The sequence below is a fragment of the Teleopsis dalmanni genome, chromosome X (genome assembly GCF_002237135.1).
Source record: "Teleopsis dalmanni isolate 2A chromosome X, ASM223713v2, whole genome shotgun sequence".
Classification (NCBI taxonomy): domain Eukaryota; kingdom Metazoa; phylum Arthropoda; class Insecta; order Diptera; family Diopsidae; genus Teleopsis; species Teleopsis dalmanni.
Window position 1 is genome coordinate 50,218,762 of NC_051848.1, and position 26,002 is coordinate 50,244,763.

The following is a 26,002-nucleotide window of genomic DNA, read 5'->3' on the forward strand; positions in this document are numbered from 1 at the left end:
CGTCAACGTGGATTATATATCCTAAACATATTTTCCCCACTTTTATTAAAAAAATTAATAATTCTCTTTTTGCGCTGTCATCGCGGTGAAATGTATTTTTTACGCATTTGGTACGCTTACATTCCGCAAGTACTCGTACTTGTACATTGTCATCCCACAACCAATGCCCTATACTTTTGGTTTATGTCCATAACCGTAACGTAATTCTAATTTTTCCACAAAATAGAAAATTCCAAAAATTTTCTGGAAACAGAGAATGGTCGGTTGGCCTCAGGCTTAAAATGCAATTATGTATTTCGTACACGGTATTGTGCCACAAAATGGGTGGTAGTCGCCCGTACAAAAATGATTCGATTTCGTCAATAATGAGTAAAGTTCAGTGTAATTTTTTTAGACAGTATATGTGGTGGACCTCGGAGGGACAAGCACCAAAAACATATTTACTGTTGACATTTTATAATTTAAAAAAATATAATGTTTTCTTCCTTTTGCTACTTTCATTACTTTGGCACCCTTCCGGTTATTTTCACGTTGCTGCCGCATTAACTGCCTTAACGAAAGCCAGGTTGATAGAATATTAAGTAAACAGTTGAAATTAATTTAACATACAATATTTATGTTTATTTTATTTATTTTATTAATACGTTTTCCAACATTAGGCAATGAATCCTCTAGAGTTTTCTCAACTCTTACCCTTTCACACATAATTAGTGCGAAAAGGGTAAATTTAGCGAATATATCATTGAGACCAATATAGTAAAGAAAACATCAGAGATTATATATATAAATTGAATAGGTATGGTATGGACAATCAAGACGAGGAGATGTCTTACACTAGCGCTATCTATAAGTTTGAATAGTCAACTATTTATCAAAATTGAGTATTTAATACTACTACTTTTTGCATTACTAGTATATAGTAAGGTAGGAACTAACAGACTATTTAAATATTTTTTGAGTTCATTGATTGTTCAGCTAAATGTGTTTATAGTAATTTCATCTATATAATAATTGAAATCCTTTAGATAACAGTTTAACAATAAAATGCCTTAACAGAGCCCACGTACTGGATCTGTGGGATAGACGTGTTTATAGGATTCACTTTCAATTCGTTAAACTTCTGTTTCCAAATAAAGCACTAGTTTATAAGCTCGTTCTAATTTAAAACACGGTTAGTGCTTTCGTTGGTGTCACTTGAAAAATAAGAGAGTGACAAAAAACTTGGAACTTGAGCATTAAAAGTTTGTATAGCCTTAGCACGATTAGTCATCATTTTTAATTTGACAGATATGAGTTCTAAGACCCTGGCATTTGCAATCCAAATAAATTATAGACGGACTACAAACTAATTAAAAAGTTCAAATATTTCTTAAGACCACTGGTGACGAGTTTTTGGCAATACTCGAAACTGCGTTTTATGGTCAGCCAAACTTTAATAAATTGAAAAAAATTTTGTTGTTGTCTTTTCGTTACTATTCGTACCCAACTAATTTTTAAGTCATTTTATTATTAAATATTCTGCTGTGGTTGATATTATGCGAATTAGTTTTAATACCAAATGTACTTAAGAGTTTAAGATATTTGTAATATTCCGTAACGTCTCCATAAATGACTGCTTAGAAGCTTTCCACTGAAACCAACTATTGTGTTTTAATTATGGACACATCTATGGTATATCACAGATAAGGTAAGTGTGTTCTGTTAAATTATGTTATTGTTAAACTATTATCTGAAGAATATCAATTAATGTATTGATGGAATTCCTTACACAAAAATTAAATAATTCGGTTTATTATCCTGAACATACAAATAGATTAGTTCAAAAATACATACGTGTATGTATGATATAAGTATACGTATGTATATAAGTTAGATTTTATATAATAACTATTCTTATATACACAAATGTGAATAACTATACATAATATTTTACATGCATTTCCATTAAATACATACATCAATTTGTTTTAACTCTTAAGAACTCATTTACTAAACTTATTATTATTATTTAATCTTTAAACATGTATTGTTTTAATGACGTAATCGTCATAAAATCCATTAATGTACGCCTCATTAAATCAGGAATAGAATCCATTTTGCTAATGGAAAATCTCATCTTCAGCTCCTACGTCGCTCAACTAATTTGGCAGAAAATAAGGTAAAATGGTGCAAAAACGAAATAACTCCAAACAATACATAAAAAATTAAAAAAATACATTCACATCCATTATAGCGTTAGTAAGATGTATTAAAAGAGGTGGTAAATGAGCTAAATTTCAAATAAACGCCATCAGGCTGTACTGCATTAAGAGTAGAAGCATATCAATAGCCCCTTTCAACGCATCCGAAAGAATGCATTCTGAAGCGCTGCTAATAAGAAACGCGCTGCACATAAAATTAGAGGAGGCAGTAAGCGCACAATTTCTCTAATTGTTAGGACTTGTGAGACTGCAGTTAAGCGGGTGTGTTTGGATGTCTGTACTGCCTGTCTCCTTAATGGCAGTACATCTTATGAATCATTATTTTTGCAGTTCAACTTAGTGTGTTGCATGTGATATGTAAAAATGTTCAAATTTCAACTAGATAAATACTGCATTTGGAATGTACTTGTAGTAAACTAGAAACAGATAATTGATTATAATTATCCTATCTAGTTTCTCAATCCATTATTTTTAAAGTTTGGAAATAAATAAAATATGTTCAAGGGGGCTCAAAAAATTGTCGTATATGTTAAAGAGTCCAGCAATTTAGACAATTGCTGGACTCTTTAATATTAATAAGAGCTTCAAAAAGTATAGAAACAGAATAGTATTGAAATTTAACAATTAAAAATAAAAATATAATTAATTAGTTCAATTATTCTACAGCTGGTTTATAATTTCGTTCTAATATAAACACAGCAAGTGAATTTGTTAATAAAAATTTTCATAACAAATTAACAAAACCCCAGAACAGTGTGCAAATATAAAAAATTCAAGTACGGCTTTGGGTCAGTTGGTTAAGGTGCGCTGACTCTGAGCTTCAAATTTGGCAGGACACGAGTTCGATTCCTGTTGCTTGCAATCTCAAAAAATAATTTACGGATAATTAAGTATAAGAATTATTTCCAAGACCATTTGGAAATAATTCTTATATTTGGCAATACTCATAACACTGTATGATCAGCCAAAAATTCAAATAATTAAAATAATATAAAATGAATTTTTGTTGTTGTAGTTCACTACTTTTCGAAAAACTTTTTTAGGAAGTTGTATTTAATAATATTCATTTTATTTTATACAAAATAACCCGAGATCTTGAATTCTTTCACGAGAGTGTTAAATCTATTTTGGTAGACATTTCGGCATAAGACTTGTCTTTGCACGTCCTGAGTAATAGCTTCAAATATATTGTTAATATACCAGCAAGTAAAAAAACAAGCCATTAAAAATTGATTTCTTCCATATTCATGAATCAGTGTTTCAAAAACTTCTTATAGAAAGACAAATCGTCAATTGAAATGCAGCAAGGGCAGATTAAAATATCCCTGATCATATGATCAATCGTGATATAATGACACGGTACCCAACCTTAGTGGCATTCCTTTTCGGGCCCTACAAGAGAGGGAGCTCTTTTAAGGACAATCCAACATCTTTAATCTTAGGGCTTAAAAGAGTGCTTATGAAGCGGCGAAAGAGCCGTCACTTTACAATTGTTGATCAATTTCGATTTATAAGCATTTGTAGCTTCTTTTTGCAATAGTAAAAGCGGCTACAAGCAGGTGTCTGTTCGCTTTAATAACATGTCAAGCGTACTGTCCTTGGACTAATCACCTTTTGACAATAACACCCAACCGATATGTAAGCATGAAGATAAACGAGAACAGAGATACAACTACTGCAAGAGATAATCGCTTCACTAAGAGAAATCCTCCCGCTTTAGCAGGTAGTATAAAGATTTTGGAGAATGTCACATTTAAGTGAGAATGTGATGATAAACGAAAACACTATCGTTCAAAAGAGGCCGTATGCTTCAGTTGGAGATGAGGATGACAGAACAATATTCTATTCTTACAATATCTGTTTTAAAAGGAAAACATTACTTGACAAGCGCTCAAAAAATTATAACATTATCTATTGTAAGCAAAAAAGACTTGTAGTTAAATGTCTCTCATAAGAAATGAAATTCTTCGGCTGGGCATTACTAATGGACATACAAAATAGTCTGAACACTTAGAAATGAAAGTTAACACCTATAGAAAGTACGAACTATTCCCTATGGCGATCGCTAATGAAATTAAGAACACCTAAGAAGAGTATACCACCGCTCAGGCAAGTTGATGGAAAATGAGCTAGGAATGAAATAGATAAAGCAAATGCAATTGCAGATCATTTAAGCCATAAAGTTCAGCCAAATCCCCTGATTATTAATTTTAGATTACCAAATCAATTTCCTCTAGTCAGTTATATGCGTTTCAAACTCGAAATCAAACAGATCCAGCATGTTGCAAAAACTCAATTATGTGTCAACAAGTTCCCGGGCTATGAACACTTTCAACAAAAATGTGTTACCTCAAAAAGATTTCAAAATATTGATTCTACTTATATGTTTTAGATTGGGTCTTATATTCCAGGGGAATATTGGGTCATGTGGTTACAGTTGTACCTAACGAAGAGATCATATTTAAACATGAGTTTCACACCTCCAAATCCGTTGTGTGTGCTGTCGAAGCAGATGGATTCGCTATATATATACGGGTAACACTTGGAGACTGTAATTTCTTCCGGTTTAGACTTATCTTTTATATCCAGAAAATAGTTAAAAAGCAAGCGATGGGTTAGAAGCGCAGTGGCTGTCGTGTAAGCTTTGCATGTGGTGACAGGCCACTTTTAAATAGGCCGCACCTAATCTGGATAACCGGCGCCTTTTGCAACCGCTCATTATGAGTACCGACGTTACGTTGTGAACTGCGCTTAGCTTCATTATTCCTCATTTGACATTACCAGTAAGGGGGCCCTACCAGTAGCATGCTACCGCCGGAATCGCTCGAAGATTCTAAGTAAATACTGAGTTTCCTCACCACCGCAAGGTTCCAGTCGCCGAGGAGGATGCAGTATTAATGAATAGAGCGGTTTTAGTGGAGTGTGCAGTAGTATGCAGTATTTTATAATATTAATTTAATTTTATTTAAAATAATAGATTGTTACAATATGATTATAAAAATCACCGGCAAAAGGAGCTATTTAATTAGTCTTCGTCGTGGGTGTAGCACTGAGCTTTGGCGTAGTTTCCAGGAATTTAAGCTGCCTTGCTGCAAAAGTGAGTTTCAGTTTAAAGGAAAAGGAAAAGGCAGAGGCAGAGGCAGAGGACATACCATATTTCAGACTCACTAAATATTAATATATTAGTTTATGTATATTTAAGTTTCTTTATATGCAAAACAAAATCCTTTGTCATTTTCGTTTCCTTGTGATAAAGCCGTACCATCAGCAACAAGAAAGCGTAATAACAATAATCATTAATATAATAATGATAAAAAATTTGGAAGCACATAATGCAAAAAAGCCTTCTTCGCGTTGGAAGAAAAGCATCACTAGAACTGTGTGGCGCGCATAAGGAGCACAAAAAGGCACGGCACGGCACGGCATGGCATGGCATGGCATGGCATAGTATGGCACGTCGATGAAGAAAGGAAAGAAGAGGTAAGAAATTTTAAAAGTTTTAAACAGAAATCGCGAGCACAATGACTATGAAACTTATAACGAGAAAACTTTGGTGCTTGGTGTATAAAAATAAAGAATGGAACACTAGAATTTTGTTCAAGTTTTCTGTTAAGCTAAATTTTCACTTGCAGTCCGCATTCGTCGTTTCATAAATAATGCAAAAATATTCATAAGAGCAACAGTAGAGCCAACAGCGACTTCTCAACCTTTAGTTTGGAAAGAATTATTTCTATAATACGAACATAACCGACAAATTAGAATAGAATTAAAGAAAATATCCAGAAAGTGCAAAACGCAGGCCAAAAGTATTTTAACTCGTCTTTTACTAACTGCAGAAATTATTTACACACGAATGGTGTCATCTGCTATAATTATGCATCATCTTTTTATAGCACAACTCTGGAAGAATTTTCAAAATGGCGACAATGCAAAACAAGTTGTAACGCCTCAAGTAGATAGGGCTTAAGTTTAGCACTTTAACGTCTTTTAAGGAAATTAACACGATAAGAAATGTTTCAACTCAAAAAGAAGAAAAATTATGTTAGTAATTGTGTTCGTATTGAGGGAGAATAAGTATTCTCATTTAAATATTTTATTTGCAAAAAATAAGGCATTCTAATCATTTGAATACATATAGTATCATCTTTAACAACCAGGTATATCAGCAAATTTATATATCCTCTATAAGGTATTATAAGCACCACCAACAGTTACGTTAGACTTGGAATCAACCTCTCCAACAAATTCGATACTAAAGAAAATTATATACTACTGATTATTATACTACTGATATACTACTAGCGTATACTGCCTGAACGCCTGAACACCTGAACCATCAATACATTCTTTTTAAAAACAAAAATAAAAACAAAAAAAAAACTAATAGGTTATAATACTCTAATAAATGAGGATACCGCTATAACATTGTTTCTAAAAACAAAAACAAAAAAACCAATACATCATAATACTCGAATAAATGAGTATAAATGCAAATTCTTTCTGTGTCAAAAAAAAACCTCCTTAATCTCTTAGAATCTACGTACTGTAGTTTGCAGGAATGAACTGCTAATTCCTATATATCTCAAATGAATTAGCTTAGATAATCAACAAAGAATCACTTTTACCAATAAAGTTCTCTCCCGCAAATAGAAATTACGCACTACAAGTCTCTTATCATCCCTGTTCTGGTGCGAAAATTTAAACAATGTTCAACGGGATGAGAAAATTTTAGATGAATTCGGAATGTAAACTTTGCAAAAGAAATGTGATCCTATATGCATTGTTGAATAGTATTAAATTGGATAGACTAACAAACTATATGAGCTATATTGCAATTATCATTGTCGCAATATATAAAATAAACCTAACCATATTAAAATTCATCAAACTTACTGACTGGACTCACTTCGTGTGAGTAAAACTTTTTTTCTCTTATCCTTTCTCTGCTCATCTCTGATCTTCTTTCCTTTTTTTCTCTTTTCCTTCTTTTGTTTTATTTTTTTTTTATTTTTCTTCTTATTCTTTCTTTTTCTTTACTTTTGTTTTCTTATGTTGTCTTTTCTCTTCTTTTCTTTTAATTTATTTTATTTTTTTCTTTTTCTTTTCTTTTCTTTTTTCTTTTTTTATCTGTTGTTTTCTTTTCTTTTTTTTCTTTCGTTTTTTTGGTCTCTCGTTTTCTTTTCTTTAAACTTCTTTCTTCTTTTTTTTCTTTTTATTTACATTTCTTTTCTCATCTCTTAATTTCTTTCCTTTCTTTCCTTTAATTTTATTTTTTTTCTTTCCTTTTAATCGTTTCTTATTATTGAAAGGATTACATCCTAAAATTAAGATAGTTTCATTTGCAGCAATAGGGTGCCGGAATAAGTCTCATACCAATTTTTGATTCATCAGGTTATCTTAGATCTCCCACTCAAATAATTATAAATCAAATTACAAGTATTCAACCAAAAACCTATTAAATGGACTTAAAAGTTTATTATTTTATAAAATTCACCAAATTCTTTTTAAATTCTAAATAGATTGTAAATAAAATACTACATCATGTAAGAAAGGTTATTACTAATAATTGTGAACCGAAAGATTATTCCAAATCAACAGTTTGGTTTTCATCAGAAACACAATACTTTCAATGAATACTATTTCATTAGGAATATCATTTCAGATGCTTTTGAAGAGAAAAACCTCTACTTGCTCAACCTCTACTTGCTATAAATATATAACAAGCCTTTGAAAGAGGACTACTTTATTTAATTGAGAGAACCAAAACCACTTCCTATCCCATCTCATCTTAAAGTAAATTCATATTTAAGTGACAGATCGATCTATGGTGAAAATAAAAATGATGTATGAAAAATAAACTTTATTGTAGGAGACCATTTTATAGGATAATATTTCTGAGGCCGTTTTATTCACTATCTCCACTTTCGACAAATGATCGATGACTTGAAATTGCTCATATACTGGTTCTAGACGGCTGGTTCGAGACGCCTGATTCTAGACGACTGATTCTAGACGGCTGCTTCTAGACGGCTGCTTCTAGACGGCTGATTCTAGACGACTGATTCTGGTTCATTTGGTTAAAATTTGGTTAAAATGCTAAACAATAAAAATCAATACTAAAAAGTTTGGCCTTACCATATTTACTACAAAGTGAGGACACTAACCACTAAGATATATAAACAGATCTGCTCTTACCCAGCACTCGAGAATTGTCATCAAAATATGTGTAGCAGATATGCAATAAAACTATATGATGCATTAATCAATATGATACTACAAAACTTTAACGAAACCTAGAATATACTTCACTCCACTTCCTAAGAAGTTCAATCATCTATTATTACCATAATATAGAACACACTATTTGTGATAAAACAAGCAAGAAATTAAGTGGATAAAGCACCTTAATTGAAAAAATACAACTTCACAGCAAGTGAGATTTATCTTAAAATTATTGTAAAAGATTTTATCTGAGAGCCATAAATTATCTATAATTAATTGTTTATATTATTAATTTTTAATCTCTAACTTTAGGTATAAATCGGATGGTTAATTCACAAATTAAAAGCTACTTTTTAAAATATGGAATGAATATTTTAATTTTAGGAGTGTAGTTACTTATATGCAAGGGCATACGGAATATATTCATTAACGAAATATATATTAACTCATTAATCATCAAGTGATTATGTACAAATATTTATTAAAATAAACCGGCAGCTTTCAGCGTGCAAACTAGAACTGTTTTTCCATCAATACAATTTGTTGTTGTTTGAATATTGCACTTGTTTCTTTTTGGACGTACCTAGATACATGGCTCTACTATTATTAATATGAAATATTATTAGCATATAAAACATAAAAGTAGATGCGAACGTTTTTATACGTCAATATGCTTTAAATCATTTTCACCCGTACTGAAAGCAATATGGTATGTGTTACATTGCTTCAAATGAAATACATACGTGTATATCTCTATCAAATAAAAATATTTGGTTTTTCCTAAACTTGAATACCCTTCTCACTTTAGAGAAATACTAAAAATATTTTGGATAATTATTGATTTAACAGATAGCTTACATGAGTACAACACTATAAACACTATAAAAGTTGTATAATATCATGTTATTATTGTTAATGAATGTGGCACTGCGACCGTCGGGTCTATTGTGCCCCCTTCTAGGTTTAGAGGTCTCTCTAAACCCTGTCTCTCTGGTGAGACCCTGTTTAGAAGTCTCTTTATCCATCTCTTTGTCCTGTTTAGAGTTTTATTGCCTCTTCCGTAAGAATATACATTCCCAGGAATCCATTCCGTTTGTACATAGCGTAGGGCACTCTAACAGCACATATGTGGCCGACTCCTCATTCTCTTCACAGAATCTACTGTTTGCATCCATATGTATACCCAGTCTCGTAAGGTGGTATTTTAATTCACAGTGCCCTGTTAGGATTCCTGTGATGATTCTACATTTTTCTTTTGATAGGTTTATACAATCATGGTATCTCGTATTGTTATAGGTACCAATAAGTGATTTAGATTGTGTATAATATCACAACTTTTCCGACATATGTATACCCTTCACACTTTTAGCGTAAAAAGTGTATATTAAGTATGCCAAAATATATGTAATGAAACATTGAATAATATGATAAGGAAAATTAAGTTTGTATATGTTTCTATCATATAAGTGTTACCGTGATTTTCCATCATATCTTAATAAGAAAGATCAGTCTGAAGAGACGGAGTATAAGCTCTGATTGGAAGTAGATGAGACTTGTACTCACATTGTGTGTTACAAATGGAAATCATCAACATTGATTTTGAATTTCATTTAAAGAACTAAGTATCTTCTATTCAATTATGGTGGGTTAACTCTGATGATTCGTTTAGATAAGAGAGCTCGCTTCATTGAAAACTTGTACTTTTTGTAGCTCTAACTCTAATTTTTTAATATGTCTATCAAACCAAATTATAGAAATATTATGGATATATATATATATATAGATTTGATATATATAGAGATATACTTAATTATCTGCAAATATTGTTGAAAGTTTGGGAATTGGGAATTTTTGCAAAAGCAAATCTACAAATGTATCACCTATCCGAAAAATAACATAGCTTATATGTTTACATACCAAATATACCTGTTTAGATTGGTTTGGTCAGAAATATTATTAGAACAACTTAATCATACTACTTTTCATAACATAAGTTATTTAATAGTGCATTTAATAATGTTGAGAACTTCATAGTCCAATGATTATCGCAGTTCAAAACAAAGTGATATAAATCAGTTATATATTATTACAAATTATACACAACATTCCGCAGAAACTTAAGACATTTGTGTTATTGTATTAAAACAATCAAGTATGGACTCTATAGATTCCATGGCATGTTGGAATCAAATGCTATTACAAGAAACGCTACAAAACAAAAGAGTGAGATCGTTGCTTGTAATCCAACGATCTTCCTATGATTAAAAACACAGAAACATCTATTTACTTATTAAAAAACAAGGAAAAGAAACAAAGACCTAAATGAAGAACTTAGAAGCAAAACCTAATTGGTGTACTAGATTCTTAGTCACATATAAGCATAACTTATAAGTCGATATAAGCAATATCTGCACTTAATAAAAAGTACTTTGAAAATTAATCAATGACCTTTAACGGGACATTATTAATTGAACTACCACCTAAATAAAGTGACAATCATCTCCCTTAAAAGTTCTTCAAAGTGAAGAAGACCACAAAACACGATCTATAACGATAACTTGTACTAATGCATAAATGAAAGGAGGTAAAAGAATATTAAAAAGATAAGACTTAGTGAGTTACTCAATAGATCTTAAAGCCGCGATGCACTATTCACACTTTATAATAATATTAAAAAGAATGTTTTTTTTTCCGAAAAATTGCAGTTTTTAGACTTACAGCATTGTATATTAATTATTTGTTAGTGTCATAACATATTTATACTAACTAACATTAGATCTAGTTTTGTACTGGGTATGTTTGTGGGTCCAAATACTCCAAGCCCATAAATAGATAAATGCTGTTTGCTGTGACATGTAGCACCTCTATAAACTATCTACCAAAAATAAATTTAAAAATATTACATATAGTATATAAAAATATATAGTTAGGGGTGGTAAAATTAATGAACTTAAAACAAAACTTTCTGAATTTTTACTGGGTGTATTTATACTAACATTGGATCTAATTTTGTACTGGGTATGTTTGTGGGTCCAAATACTCCAAGCCCATAAATAGATAAATGCTGTTTGCTGTGACATGTAGCACCTCTATAAACTATCTACCAAAAATAAATTTTAAAATATTATATATAGTATATTAAAATATATAGTTAGGGGTGGTAAAATTAATGGACTTAAAACAAAACTTTCTGAATTTTTACTGGGTGGGCTTAAAATTGATATTGTTTTATAGGGGATTTTGTAGTTTCTTTGTATTTTGCTATTTTATTTTAAATTTTTCGCTTTGCTTTTTTTTTACTGTCTGTTTTTTATTTTGGTTTTTCATTTCTGCTCCATTACTGCCATTGAAACTGTTTTTATTTTATGCTGCACTGCATATATGTGTGCATGCACAAGTATGAATGTAAGTAAATATCAAGTTCCATTTTTTTTCGATTTCGAATAATAGAATAAAGTGAAATAAAAATCTATCTTATTTGAAACGCTACTGTTGTTATATGAAAAAATTGAAATGAGTATTTTTTCTTTGGTGATTGCAAGAAATTTAATCAATTTATGCTTATTTGCATTTGTGACTACAGTTAAGCAAAAAAAAATTAAAGTGTTATAAATTGGAATTAGCAATTTATTTTCAAATTTTTGTTTTCTTTTCAAAACAACAAAAAAATCATTAAGATTATTAACAAAATGAATTAATTAATTTATATGTACCAGTAATTTCGTATGGACTTAAGAGAACTTCTATTTACAAGTATGTACAGACCTTTCTCTGCATATATAAAATTAAATTGAGTTACCTATCATATAAACTCAATATGGTATTTAGACACCCTTATTGATAAATTATTCGAAATTTGTTATATTCTTTAAGGATTCCTCATACCTTTCAGATATTTAATATACTTATATATATATAATATATATATATATATATATATATATATATATATAATATATATAATATATATATATTTAATATATATATTTAATATAATACAAAAATTGTCCACTATAGTTAATAAGAATCAGACTTGTTTGCATGTCTTAGAAATTTCATTAAAAATTTTTTTAATTGAAATAGTACATAAATATACTACTATTACAACGGGTAGTCACATTTAACCAAATACCTGTTCGAATCGAATAATTATAATAAATGTATTTGCGCCACTATTTCAGAAGAAGTCATTTCTTTAAAAACCTGACCGATTTTCTTATCACAGTCAGAAGTCAGTAAGTTTACATTGAAGGTCGTCGTACCTTATATACCAGAAAACGTTGACCATAAAGTGGTGGACTATGTCACATATATCATATATAATTATTAATATATGCAACACTCTGCATTATGAATTGTAATTAAATGAATTTGCGCCGCTATTTCAGAAGAAATCATTTCTTTGAAGAGTCGACCGATTTTCTTATCACAGAGAACTTATGTACCAGGAAACCCTTATATAAAGTGGTGGACTATGTCACAAATATCATATATAATTATTAATATATGCGATAGTCTGCATAATAAATTGCAATTAAATGAATTTTCGCGACTATTTCAGAAGAAGTCATTTCTTTGAAGACCCTATCGAATTTTTTATCACAGAGAAGCCAGTTCAAACATTAAGTTTACATTGAAGGTCGTCGTAACTTATGTACCAGGAAACGTTTACCATAAAGTGATGGACTATGTTACAAATATCATATATAATTTTTAACATCTGCAATAGACTGTATAAAGGGTGTAAGAATTTACATAATAATTATAATTTTTTCTCACAATTTATAATTTGATTATATTTTAAAATAAAAAAAAAATTGTTTTTATAGTATGGCAGACGTTGGGTAACGCACTGACTGACGCACTGGTAACGCACTGGTAACGGAAAAACTGTATATTGATATTTCGCCTGCCGCACTATTATATGCTAACGATCATTTGTAAAAGGAACTAATTTTCAAGGTCATTAGAGATGTCAAATACCCTTGCAAATAACGCCAACTCGCCCGCCAATGTTAGAAGCAGCCGCTGGTTCAATTTCACTGTGTATTCGCTATTATTGTACCCATGGAATCGTTGACGCGTAGCTCATAAATTTTCAAATAATTGCACAATAAACAAACAATAAAAATGGGAACTCGAACTGCTGCTTAAATACAACCGGCAAGAAGCGGCAATAGCGGCAGTAGCGGCAGTAGCGGCAATAGCGGCAGTAGCAGCAATAACAGGAATAGCGGCAGTAGCAGGAATAGCGGCAATAATAGCAAAGTAGGAGCAAATAGCAATTTGAGCGTTGTTCGTCTATTATTTTTCATGGCATTGTTGTTTTTGTTGTCAATATTATTGATGCACCGGCGATGGGAGCAGAACGTCATAATGCCATTACTTCCGGTTTTGTTTTGTCCACGAAATTGTGACGCAACAAGGATTGCGGAAATTATCAATAAATACGCGTACACACTACCCCGATTCATTTGTCCTGTTTTATTCATATAATTTGAAATTGTTTGCAAATCGCAACTAAAATTGCATGAAATCAAAAATTGTAGTAGATCCCAACGCCAGAAAGCACCAGAAAAGGAAGCAATATTATCATAAATTATCATTTCGTAGGAATTACATCCGGTCGTTTTCGAGTGTTTTCCAAGAACAATAAATTAAAAATAAGTTATGAAAGAAGTAGAACTTTTGGTGTACGTTAACCGCTTTCGTTATGTAGGCGTGCATTAACTAACACTTAAATATTCCTTAAATCCAATTCCTAAAAGATTGAAAAACATTACTAGAATGTTTTTTATATGGGCTCGTCGCTAAACAGCGTTATAACATTTTTTTCTTTTTTTTTTTTTTTTGTAATTATCAGTAGCAATTTTCTTTAAAGGAGTTCCCAAAAAACACATTTAAGATATCAATAATGTTACAATGTTACAATATTACCACAATAAAGGAAGAGCATCCTTAAAAGTGTACGATGTTTACTATGCCGCAAATCTAATCTAAGTTGGTAAAGTTGGTAGCGACTATGATTACAAATGTGATAATAAAATTGGCAGACTACTGGTCCACACAAATAGCGAAGCCTTATTTCAAAAAACACATAGAAATGTCACAATATCACAACAAAAGGTTCAAGAGAACGCCCCAATGTTCTTTGAAGTCAACACAGGATTTGGTCTCTTAGGAAATAAAAAGGTAACTAATTAAATAAATAAATTACTCATAAGCTGTAAGAACTTCTGTTGTTGTTATATGCGGAAATATACGTAAGCATCGTAAAATAAGCAATAAGAAATTAAAATAAAAATAAAAATAAAAATACAAAAATATCTAATAATACGAGTACTAAAAATATTTAATAAAAGTGCTAATAAAATTTTTTATCTGTTGCAGAGTTTGTTAAAAGAAAAAACTTTTTATAACTTTATCATCGATGTAAGCAATTTTTTTTCTCTCTTCTTAATATGTGTAGGGAAAAGGGAAATGTAGCTCAAGAGGTATTGGGTAAGTACCTACCTTGTGAAATATTCATAGCACAGTTAACAGTAAGAACTCAACCAATGTACACGGTAAGTGCAATTTTTATATAAAACTCCTACAAAATCTATATTAGATTCGCTTTAAAAATTATGCTAAAGAAATTCAATAATTGCGAATGAAAATATAGTGCAATCACAAGTAACTTATATATAGATGTCCAAACCCGTACAAAATAAGTGTCTATTAAAATATATATAATCAGTGCGCTAATTCTGAGCTTCATATTTGGCAGGACCCGAGTTCGATTCCTGCTACTTGCAGTCTCAAAAATAATTATTTACAAATAATTAAATATAAGAATTGTTTCCAAGACCACTGATGAAGGGTATTTGGCAATACTCGAAACAGCTGTATGGTCAGCCAAAAATTTAATTAATTAAAATAATTTAAAAAATAAATTTTTGTTGTTGTTTCACTTCTGTTCGAAAACCTCTTTATAATCACTAATATAATCTACTATACAAAAGCTACAAGTTGCTCAAAGTCAGGCTCTACGAAGGCTCTTCAAAGTGCCTTGGTACATCCGCACAAACGACATGCTAAGAGACCTTAGAATAGACCCGATCAAAAAATACATAAGGAACAGAGCCCTGAAGTTATATGCAAAAATTGACAGGCTATCCTACTTACCACTATCTAATCTTAGAGTAATCACTCTCCGCACGGAGAGGTACACAGATCTTAAATCAATCACTGAATAATCATGAAGCTTACATGCAATACATAAATTAGTCAATGAGATGGGTGGGACCCTGTAGTACCCCCAGCTATCAAAGAGTAAAAGTGCCCAGTTGCGCTGTCTCAAAAAAAGGATCACCATACATACTAATATTATCAAAAAGTAATATAAAAACCATTATATGGTAATTGTTAAGTACATTGACATAGCTGTGGTTTGTGCGTTTGTACTAGAAATAGTACAGCAGTTGTTGTATATCAGAGCTGTCCAAAGCAGGACACACGGGCCGTAATGTTTATGTGGCCCACTATATGTTTCTAATCTATCACAATTACGCAAATTTTCTTTTGGTGTACCTCGGTAAAATTACATTATTTTATTTTTATGGTAACTCAAATAAATTACTTTAAATTTATAAATTAATAAAACTAAATTTAATATTATAACCATATTGTTATTTTTTTTTAAAATATCTATGAACGTATATGCTTGTTTCTGCGGCCTTCCAACCATCTGTGTAGTGATTTGTAATAGTCTGCGATCCCATATGGTTTAGACAGACCTGATATATATTATACATTATATGGATATTTACAAACAATGCGTTACGGCAATATCCGAAACAACTGTATTGTGTACCAAAGTATAATTTGAAAAATTAAAATAAATTATTTTATTTCAAAAATTATTTAAATTTTCTCAATATTAAAACCAAATTCATAATCGAAATAGCTTTCTTGATACTGGACACAAAAATTTTACATGTTTTTATAAATAATTTATTTATTTGGCAGCTATTTTTTCTTAATTCTTGTTTTTTTTTCATTATTATTATATACAACTTTGCTATTGTTTTATAGGCCAAAAATAAAACAAAATTTAATTATCTTCTGTTGGTCTGTGAACATGGACGTTATCACAGAATCATGTAACAACACTGGAAGTTTACGATGAAAAAGTTCTTCGTAACATTTTTGCATCTCTACGAGTTGGTGAATGAACCACGAGCTCTAAGGGCTTCATTACGTCTTTGGTCATGGCTTGATCATGTCGTGTGAAAGAATGATGACACTCCAACGAATACACTGTTTGAAGCAGTAGTGTACGTTCGAATAATAAAATTGAAGAAGCACTAACCGGACTTATTGTATGAGACTAAAGAAAGCGCCTAGGCAGCAGATACACCTGGAGAGACATGTTGTTTCAGACTGAAACTAGGTAACTATATGGTTTAACAATACTTCTAGTGAGTTTTTATCACTACTTATAGAAATCAAAATAAACAAAAATTCTTTTTAAAAAAGTTTTTGATATAAAATTAATGTTTATTTAAAATAGATGATATTTACTATTACGTTTTGATAATATATATGAAGGTTGTGAAATTTTCGTTCTTGGTTTAAAAATTCTATATGCTGCATTTTTGTTAATTGTTATAATTTTTATATTATTATCTTTATTTGTATTATATCAATATTTTTAACAGATACAAAATATTTTTCTTTTCCTGAATTTATACAACTAAAAAATTAAGTCGGGAACTTTTGCTCTGCAACGGCAAGGACTTCATTTTCAATGCAACTCAGCGACTGTCACCCTTTTAAATTCGTCGTCGAATTCTTACCTATAAGACGGTTATATCAAAATATTGAAACTTAACATTATGATAGTTTCTGTTCAGTTCTATGTGATTAAAGAATGACAATATCAATAAGAACTTTCACTTCATTAGTGGGCGGTTTTCCATGCCTGAGTTAATTACTTTAAAGAAAAATGTCAACAATTTTTTTTAACTATGAAATATTTTTTTAATTTATTTATCGACCTGTTTTTTTATAGTGGTTTTTATATAACATCCGGCTATATGTCACTTTTTGTTAAATAATTCAATGCTTAATATTTTTTATTATATTATATATTTCGACTCTCCATGAGTGTCATCATCAGGATCTATCATCTATATTGCAATATAGATAATAAAATAAAGAGGATAACGTAGATATACTTTTAGTAATATAACTTTTTTTTGAAATGATTGAAAACTAAACCAAAAATGTGATTTAAAAAATGTACAAGTCGAATTTTATTTGATATGGAGATGTAACCTCACATTTTTAATCTGAAAAATATTTGCTATTAGATCTGCAAAAGCCTTAGATTTAAAATGTGTTGATTATTCGGCTAAGCCATATGTCACTTTTGTTCTCATTGGGTTTTAGTTAACTAATTACATACTTTAAATATTACATATATATATATGTACAATGTACATATATAAAATAGATACATAGTCTATATTATATATATAGTCCATATAAACGAATACACTTTCCACTAGCAAACAAAACACGAAGTTTCATGTCAAAGTGTCAAAATTGTCATCAAAATGCGTTGATGGCTTTGGCACTATACTATACTTAGTGTAGTTTGTTTAAATTAATTAATTTGTTAGCATTTGAATATTATTTCTTCTTCAAAAAGATCTTCCTTTTATAAATGGTTAAAATTTTTAAAAATTGTTAAATTTTTTTTGGCTGTAACAGCAACAAAATTTTCAGGGTAAATTTTGAATGAGCTAAAATGTACGAACGCTTAGCCCTAAATGTCAGAGTGCGCCCTGCTGGAGAGAAATAAGAGTACTGCATACGGCAAGAGTACCGTATTTATATTACATTCAAGCAGATTACAAGAAGTATTTTATTGATTGTGGTTATATACGCAAATTAAAAAGAAGGGTAGTAACACCCTCACCAAATGCACTACAAATCAAAAAAACATTCTCGTACATTAACATTATTAATGTGACATAATTATTTTCAACCACTAAATCGAATTAATTTTCATGCCGTGCAAAAATCATTCCATGAATATGGCACGGCACTCAGTAACCAAGACATAAATATCGAAACCACAGCAACCACAACTTAAACAGCCTAATTTAATTTTTATTCTTAATTTGACAATTTGCGTGAAGCTAATTTATGTTTATTAAAGTTTAAACAAGATGATTTTTATTGATAAAAATTAACATCAAATATAGGTACGATGATTTCCTATTGTAGAATTATGTAGACTTATACTACACCAATATTTATTCATCACTCATATAAAGCTTTTATTATTCCCACAACTCATTTGGTTTACCAGAGAAAAGAAGTTCAACTTTAAAGTTCTATCTAAGAACTTCACTTGCAGATTTACAGATTCAACTGGGTAAAGTCACCCAGTATACCTACTTTGCACGTAAAGGTTCTTCCCAAAGTGTCTTCTTAAAAGTTCTCAAAAGAACTGTTCACAAGTTTTACTTAAAGATTCTGCTTAATGGTTCTAATTCATTTTAGTCTTTTAAATTTTTATTTAAAATTATTCATAAAGTTTCTACTAAATGGTTTTACTGAAAGATTTTACTAAAAATCTTACTTCAAAGCCATATAAAAAACTTCCACTTCAAATTTCTACGGAAAGGTTCTAACAGCAAATCCTGCTGAAAGGTTCTACTTAAATGTTTTACTCAAAGGTTTTACTTCCATCCGCACGAATGATATGCTAAGAGACTCCAGAATAGATTCGTTTAAAAAATATATAAATGACAGAGCCCTAAAGCTATATGTAATAACTGACACGCTGCCTTACATAGCACTATCTAATATCAGAGCAGTCACTAGCCGTACGGAGCGGTATGAAGATCTTAGATCAGTCATCGAATATTCAACGAAACTGGTGAGGAATACATACATTAGTTAAAAAGAAGGGAGGTGCTCTATGCAAACCCCCCAGCTAAGAAAGATTAAAAGTACCCTGTTGCACTAACTCGAAAAAACCTCAACATGAGACTTAGAATTTTAACTTTAAAATTTTAGTAAGTTGCTACACATATTTAAATGTTCCATTTAGTAGACCTATTTAATGGATCTACCTAAAAGTTCTGGCTAAAACATGTACTTGAAGGTTTTACCCAAAACTACTACTTAAAGATTTTATTGAATGATCCAACTTATGTTTTGCCTAAAATTTTTACTGAGAGGTTTAAATTCAAAGTTCTGCTGGAGGGTTTAAATCAAAGTTTTATATAACATGTTCTTTTTAATCTATTTAAAGGTTCTTGTTAGCATAGCAACTTTAAAGTTCTAGTTAAAGGTTATAACCATGGCTTTGAACCCTGAACTCTATTGAATTATTTCTCTTAAAGACTTATCAGAAACATTGGTAAAAAATTTATGTCATAATTTTCTTAAAGATTTAATACAAAAATTCTACTTAAACTTTCTATTAAAAAATGTCCACTTAAAAATTCTATTCTTAAATTCTATTGAATTTAAATTTTTTTTTAAATTCTTATTATAAGATCTACTTAAATGTTTTACCTATGGATACAATTCCATGGTTTTTCTTAATAGTTCGTTTAAAGAATTCTACTTATAATTTCTTTGTAAAATTTTCTGAAAATTTTATTTAAAAATTCTACTGAAAAGTTATGCTGAATGGTTCTGATACAAGATTCTTCTTTAATACATTTAAAACTTTTACCTAAAACTTTTCATTAATGATTTTATCCACACATTCTATTGAAAAAATTCTACATAAATGATCTACTCCAAGCTTTAACACGATTTTCTATTAAAATCTTATGCCTAAATGTTCTACCTAAAAGTTCCAAATTAAGAATTCAATTGTAATCTCTGTTAGATTTCATAATTAACAGATACAGAATTTTTCAAGACTTTAGATTCAACTCTTTGTTTTAATGGTTCTACTTAAAAGTACTACTTAAAAGACCTATTTAAAGTATTTAATTAAAGTTTCTTATATACACGGTATTCATATTTTCCACTTAATGCATCTACTAAAGGCTAAAGGATCTAAAGGCTCTACTTAAAGGATTTACTTAAAGGTTCTACTCAAAGGTTCTACTTAAAAATTATACTTAAAGGTTTACATACAGGCTCTACTCAAATATCCTACTTAAAGTTTCTACTTACAAATTATGCTTAAAGAATACACCTAAAAGTTATATTTAACGGTTCTACTTAAAGGTTTTAATTAAAGATTGTACTTGAAGGTTCTACTTAAAGATTCTTCTTAAAGGTTCATCGTAAAGGTTTTACTTAAAGGTTCAACTTAAAGGTTCTACTTAAAGGTCCTACATAAATGTTCTACTTAAAGATTCTACTTAAGGGTTTACATACAGGTTCTACTTAAATTTTCTACTTAAAGTTTCTACTTACAAATTGTGCTTAAAGGATATACTTAAAAATTATATTTAACGGTTCTACTTAAAGGATTTACTTAAAGGTTCTACTTGAAGGTTCTACTTAAAGTTTCTACTTAAAGTTTCATCTTAAAGCTTTTACTTAAAGGTTCAACATAAAGGTTCTACTTAAAAGATTTATTTAAAATTCTACTTAAAGGTTTTACATAAAGTTCTACTTGAGGATTCTACTTAAAGATTCTTCTTAAAAGTTCTACTTAAAAATTCTACCTAAAGGTTCTATTTAAAGGTTCTAGTTAAAGTTTCTACTTAAAGGTTCTACTTAAAGATTTTACTAAAAAATTCTACTTGAAGGTTCTACTTAAAAGTTCATCTTAAAGGTTCATCTTAAAGGTTTTACTTAAAGGCTCTACTTGAAGGTTCTACTTAAAGATTCTTCTTAAAAGTTCTACTTAAAAATTCTACTTAAAGGTTGTACTTAAAAGTTCATCTTAAAGGTTCTACTAAAAAATTTTACTTAAAGGTTCTACTTAAAAGTTCATCTTAAAGGTTCCACTTACAAGTTCTACGCAAACGTTCTAGTTAATGGTTTTACTCAAAAATTCTATATAACTATTTTAATTAAATCAGAACTTTGTATACACAATTTTATTTTTGTTTATGTTTATAATATAAATTGGTATTCTGCCACATCCAAAAATTTTTAAAGTATTGATTTTAATGCATATTACTTCTAAATGTCTGCAAATTCCATAAAATCTTTTTGAAATTCTTAAATAGTCTTCATCTATAGGTTTGCGCCACATATAACACATATAAATTCCTTACCATTTGTCAAGTGCAACTCATGTTATCGATATAACATAGAAGTATGTTTTTAAATGTTTTTGTTTCATCATCTATTCAGTACATGTGTTCGCATTTGTATCTTGAATGTTTGCGTTTCATACTGTAACAATGTTTAAAAACACTTCACAATATGTTAAAAACAACAAACACAATTGCATACTCATGCACATAGATATGAGTTTGTGCGCTGGAACACACGCACACAAAGATATACATATATACTGGATGGAGTGTTAAAACGGAATGTACTTCGTCGAACATAAATAACCACGAAGCTTTAAGTTCATGTATATACACACAAGGCAAAGAGCACTTGAAAGTATGGCATTTTACTTTTTTATTTTACGTTTTGAATAAACTCACCTTGGGCCACATCCACACGTACTATATCTATTAGATCTTAACATATCCGCAACATTCGTAAACAAGAGCGACGACAACGATGACAATGTCCTGCCAACTATCTACCCCCAAAAATCAGTGTTGCCAAAACTCATCGAAAGCAGGAGGGCATTTCTAATTTATCTTCTTTTTTATGTCCGCTTTTTATAAGCAAAAGTACAAATAAGCCGAGAAAGTATTTAGGAAAAATAATTTGTTTTTTTTTTTCGGTTTTTTTTCTGATTTCAAACAAGTTTTTTAGAGATTTGTGATAAAAATATTTAAGGAACGGCCTGGTCTAACTGCGTTCCAAACAGAAACTCGCTTAAGGAAGGAAATTATTTCGCATAGCTAAATCCAGTTAAAATTATCTTCTTGCCAGTGAACAGATAAGTTACCATTTGCTCGAAGATTTAATAAGTTTCATTTGAAGCCAAAAAAAAAAAAAATATAGTAAATAATTAAGAGGAAGCACATAAATATATATAATTTGTCGAAACCATATCACAGTCGATATTAATTATTTTAACACAATATTATTTTAAATATACTCACTTATACTTTATAAAATATATTTTATCTATTATCTAATCTATTGTATTTAGCTTTATACTAAGTTCAAGTAAGCAAAGCTTAACTCAGTGAAAATCTTCTCCTGTCTCGATTATTTTTTTACAACTTTTTCACAACGCTTAGGTTCTTTTACAATAAAAATTTTTTCGTACCCAAAACAATAATTTCCACTATAAAGAATATTTAATCTCTGAAACAGGCAGGCGTTTTTATGCACAACAATATGTGTCAGCTCTATAGGAATTTATGATATTTTTTTTGGCTTAAAAAGTAATTCAGCTACAATCATCTTCATCCATAAACCTTTTTGGTGTTTATTGCTACTACGCCTTTACTAAGTTCAATATTGTTCAATTACTAAAACTTTAAAATGTTATTTGACATTCATTTGACTTTCAAAATTGACACCTACCTGCACGAATTCTCAACTTTTGTTTTAAATTATTTTCATTAATCTATAATTAATTAATGTCTAATTATATAGAATCTATAGAAATGCTTACAAGGCACAACTACGAATAGTTTAAGAAAGATTTGTAATTTCCATGCAACTGATACGTTCATATAATAATATTAATAATAATAATAATAAGCCTTGCTCGACGTCAATGATTTCGAACAGCCTCTTATACTGGTCTATAAATCGCTTCCACCTTTCGCGCCGCAACGCTACGTCCTTTATATCAGTAATGTTGCTTATTCTTCTTCCTAAGAGCTGCGAAACGGAATTTATTTCATTTAACGTTAACCTTCTCCATTTTGTTTTTGAACGAACTCTTTCTTTGCTACCTTACGGGGTCTATACCAACGCCTATTAACAAATTTCGGTAGAAGCCTTCCGAAGTGTATGCCCGAAGCATCCAAATTTTCTTTTGCAAATATTAAGGTTGACATCTCTTATATTTGTTCTGGTCCAAATGTCTTGATTTAATATTCTGTTTGGTCAGAAAATGCGCAATGTCTCCGTACCCTCAGCTGGCTTTGCATATTTTCCGTAACAAACCAGGTTTCGCAACCATACAAAAGAACTGACAGAACGCATTTTTTAAAGATTTTTATCTTTGTGCGTAAACTATAGGTATTGGACCTCCATACTTTACGAAGCCTTGTAAAATCGCCCAGGGCTTTCTTTATTCTACTTATCGCATCTTGCGCTATACCTCTATTTTTAGACATACTGAAATTTATTTACGCGTTCAATGGTCTCTGTTTCCCATTTCAAAGGTTCGTCATAGGAATATCCACGTACATCTAGCAATTAAACTTAAATTAATATATCGTAGTTACCAAAACTAGCCTGTCCCAAGAAAAACGATAAACACTTATAAAGGTCTTAAGAAGTAAATTGATGTATATTAAATTCACAATTATTAACAGCAATTCGTTAATGCTATTTTATATTTATAAAATATTTTATAGATGTTTATAGTATAATTAAATATTTATGTAGCAATAAAATTACCAAAAAGTAGAGGTCAAAGATTTTGATCATCATTTGTCCATTAATTATGCATTCCTGCTATACCGATAGGCCATTACTTCGACAAAACCCGCATATTGACCTACCCTAATGGTGTAATTACTTTATTGTTCGTTATCTGACTTCACATATTCTTTTATCTACTGAAATATATATTCCAATTTGATTTGGTAATATTTATAATTATAGTAAATATACTGACAGTCATTATTGTGATTTGGTATTTTCTAAAGTGAGCTAAGCTAAGCGAAATGACGAGTTGTCAGTTTTTCGAACTTTAATATATTCAATTATGCAACAACAATTATCTTCTGTTTATTCCACCCTAAAAGGAAGGGACGTTGCAAACATACATATCGTTTTCGTATCTGAAATTGTGATTTATTTATTTATGCATTTATAAAAAATAAATGCGGACATAATCTATACATATATAGATATATATGTAATATAAATATCTAATAAATATACCAAAACAATTTTCAACTAAACATCAAATACATTTTAAAAGTTCCTTTTCCTAAAAGTCATTTTGATTTTATATTAAAAAATATATTTTGACAATCATCAAAAACAATATTTACATTCACTATATAAAGTATCTAAAATTATTAAAAAAAAAAAAAAATATCAAACAATATGGTATATAGTAATACGTATATAGTTGCATTAGAGTTGACTCCAATGTAACTAAATATGTATTACGCATTCCTCTATATAGTTTTAGTTGACTGATTTACTTAGGATCTTTAATTCCCTCTTTAAATTTTCTTTTATAACCGCAATTGCATCGAAATGCTATTGCCCACAATTTGTATTACTTTAGCTCTATGTCTACAGGTTCAATCAAAAAATCGATATTTTTCAATTTTTTTAATATCAATTTATCAATTTATATTATTTGGATATATATTCTAAAATCTGAAATATACTTTATATTGTTCATATATTGGTGATACTGAAATCCTAACCATAAATTTACTCTTACATATATAAAAGACAATGTCTAGAACATATTTTCCAGAAAGGTATATTAAAATAAAAATTAATACGAGTACCATTCTTCACCGGAACTCTGAGTAACATAAATACACATATGTATATAAAATTCAATAGTGAAACAAATTTCTAATCTCCTAAATCTGTAGATATATTTTCTCCTCATTGCAGTTGTGGGATAACCCTCAAATTGCCAACCAACAGACGTAAAACTCATAAAACTATAAACTATTCTAATAAGAACTTTAAAAAAGTTTCCGGATGTTAATCATAGAAGCACATTTATTTATATCTCTATGATTGAATATACTTATAACAAGATTAGTAAAAATTATTCTTAAATCATTTCTAGCATATTGAAAAGCTTTTATATGTAAGAGCAATTCTTACAGCATTAACTGATCAGTAAACGGAGACCATTAGTCTATTGTAATTTAAAAAAACATTTAAAAAAAATTGATAGAACCTGCTTAGGATTTTTAGGTGACACTTCATCTTAGAAGAAAGGCCAAGAAGAATATTAAAAACCAAGAAGTCAATGAATTACCTGATTTATACTTATCTAATATAATATAGGACCTTATGTATGAAAGAAATTTCTTTTTATCAAAGATATATACATAGGTATAAGGTTATTTTTGTGTAATGATTACCGCAAAGTCGGTTTTCAATTAACAACATAAAAACAAATAACTATGCATCCCGATTAATACTAACTTACTTACTTAGTTGGCCATTACCGACGTGAGGCGTCCTTGGCCGTGTTGAGTAGCATCCGCCTGTGAGCCCGATCAGTTGCTTGCTGTCGTCAGTTGATAGTACCGACCAATACATATTATGATAGCGCGTTTTTATATGACTCACAGTTTTTG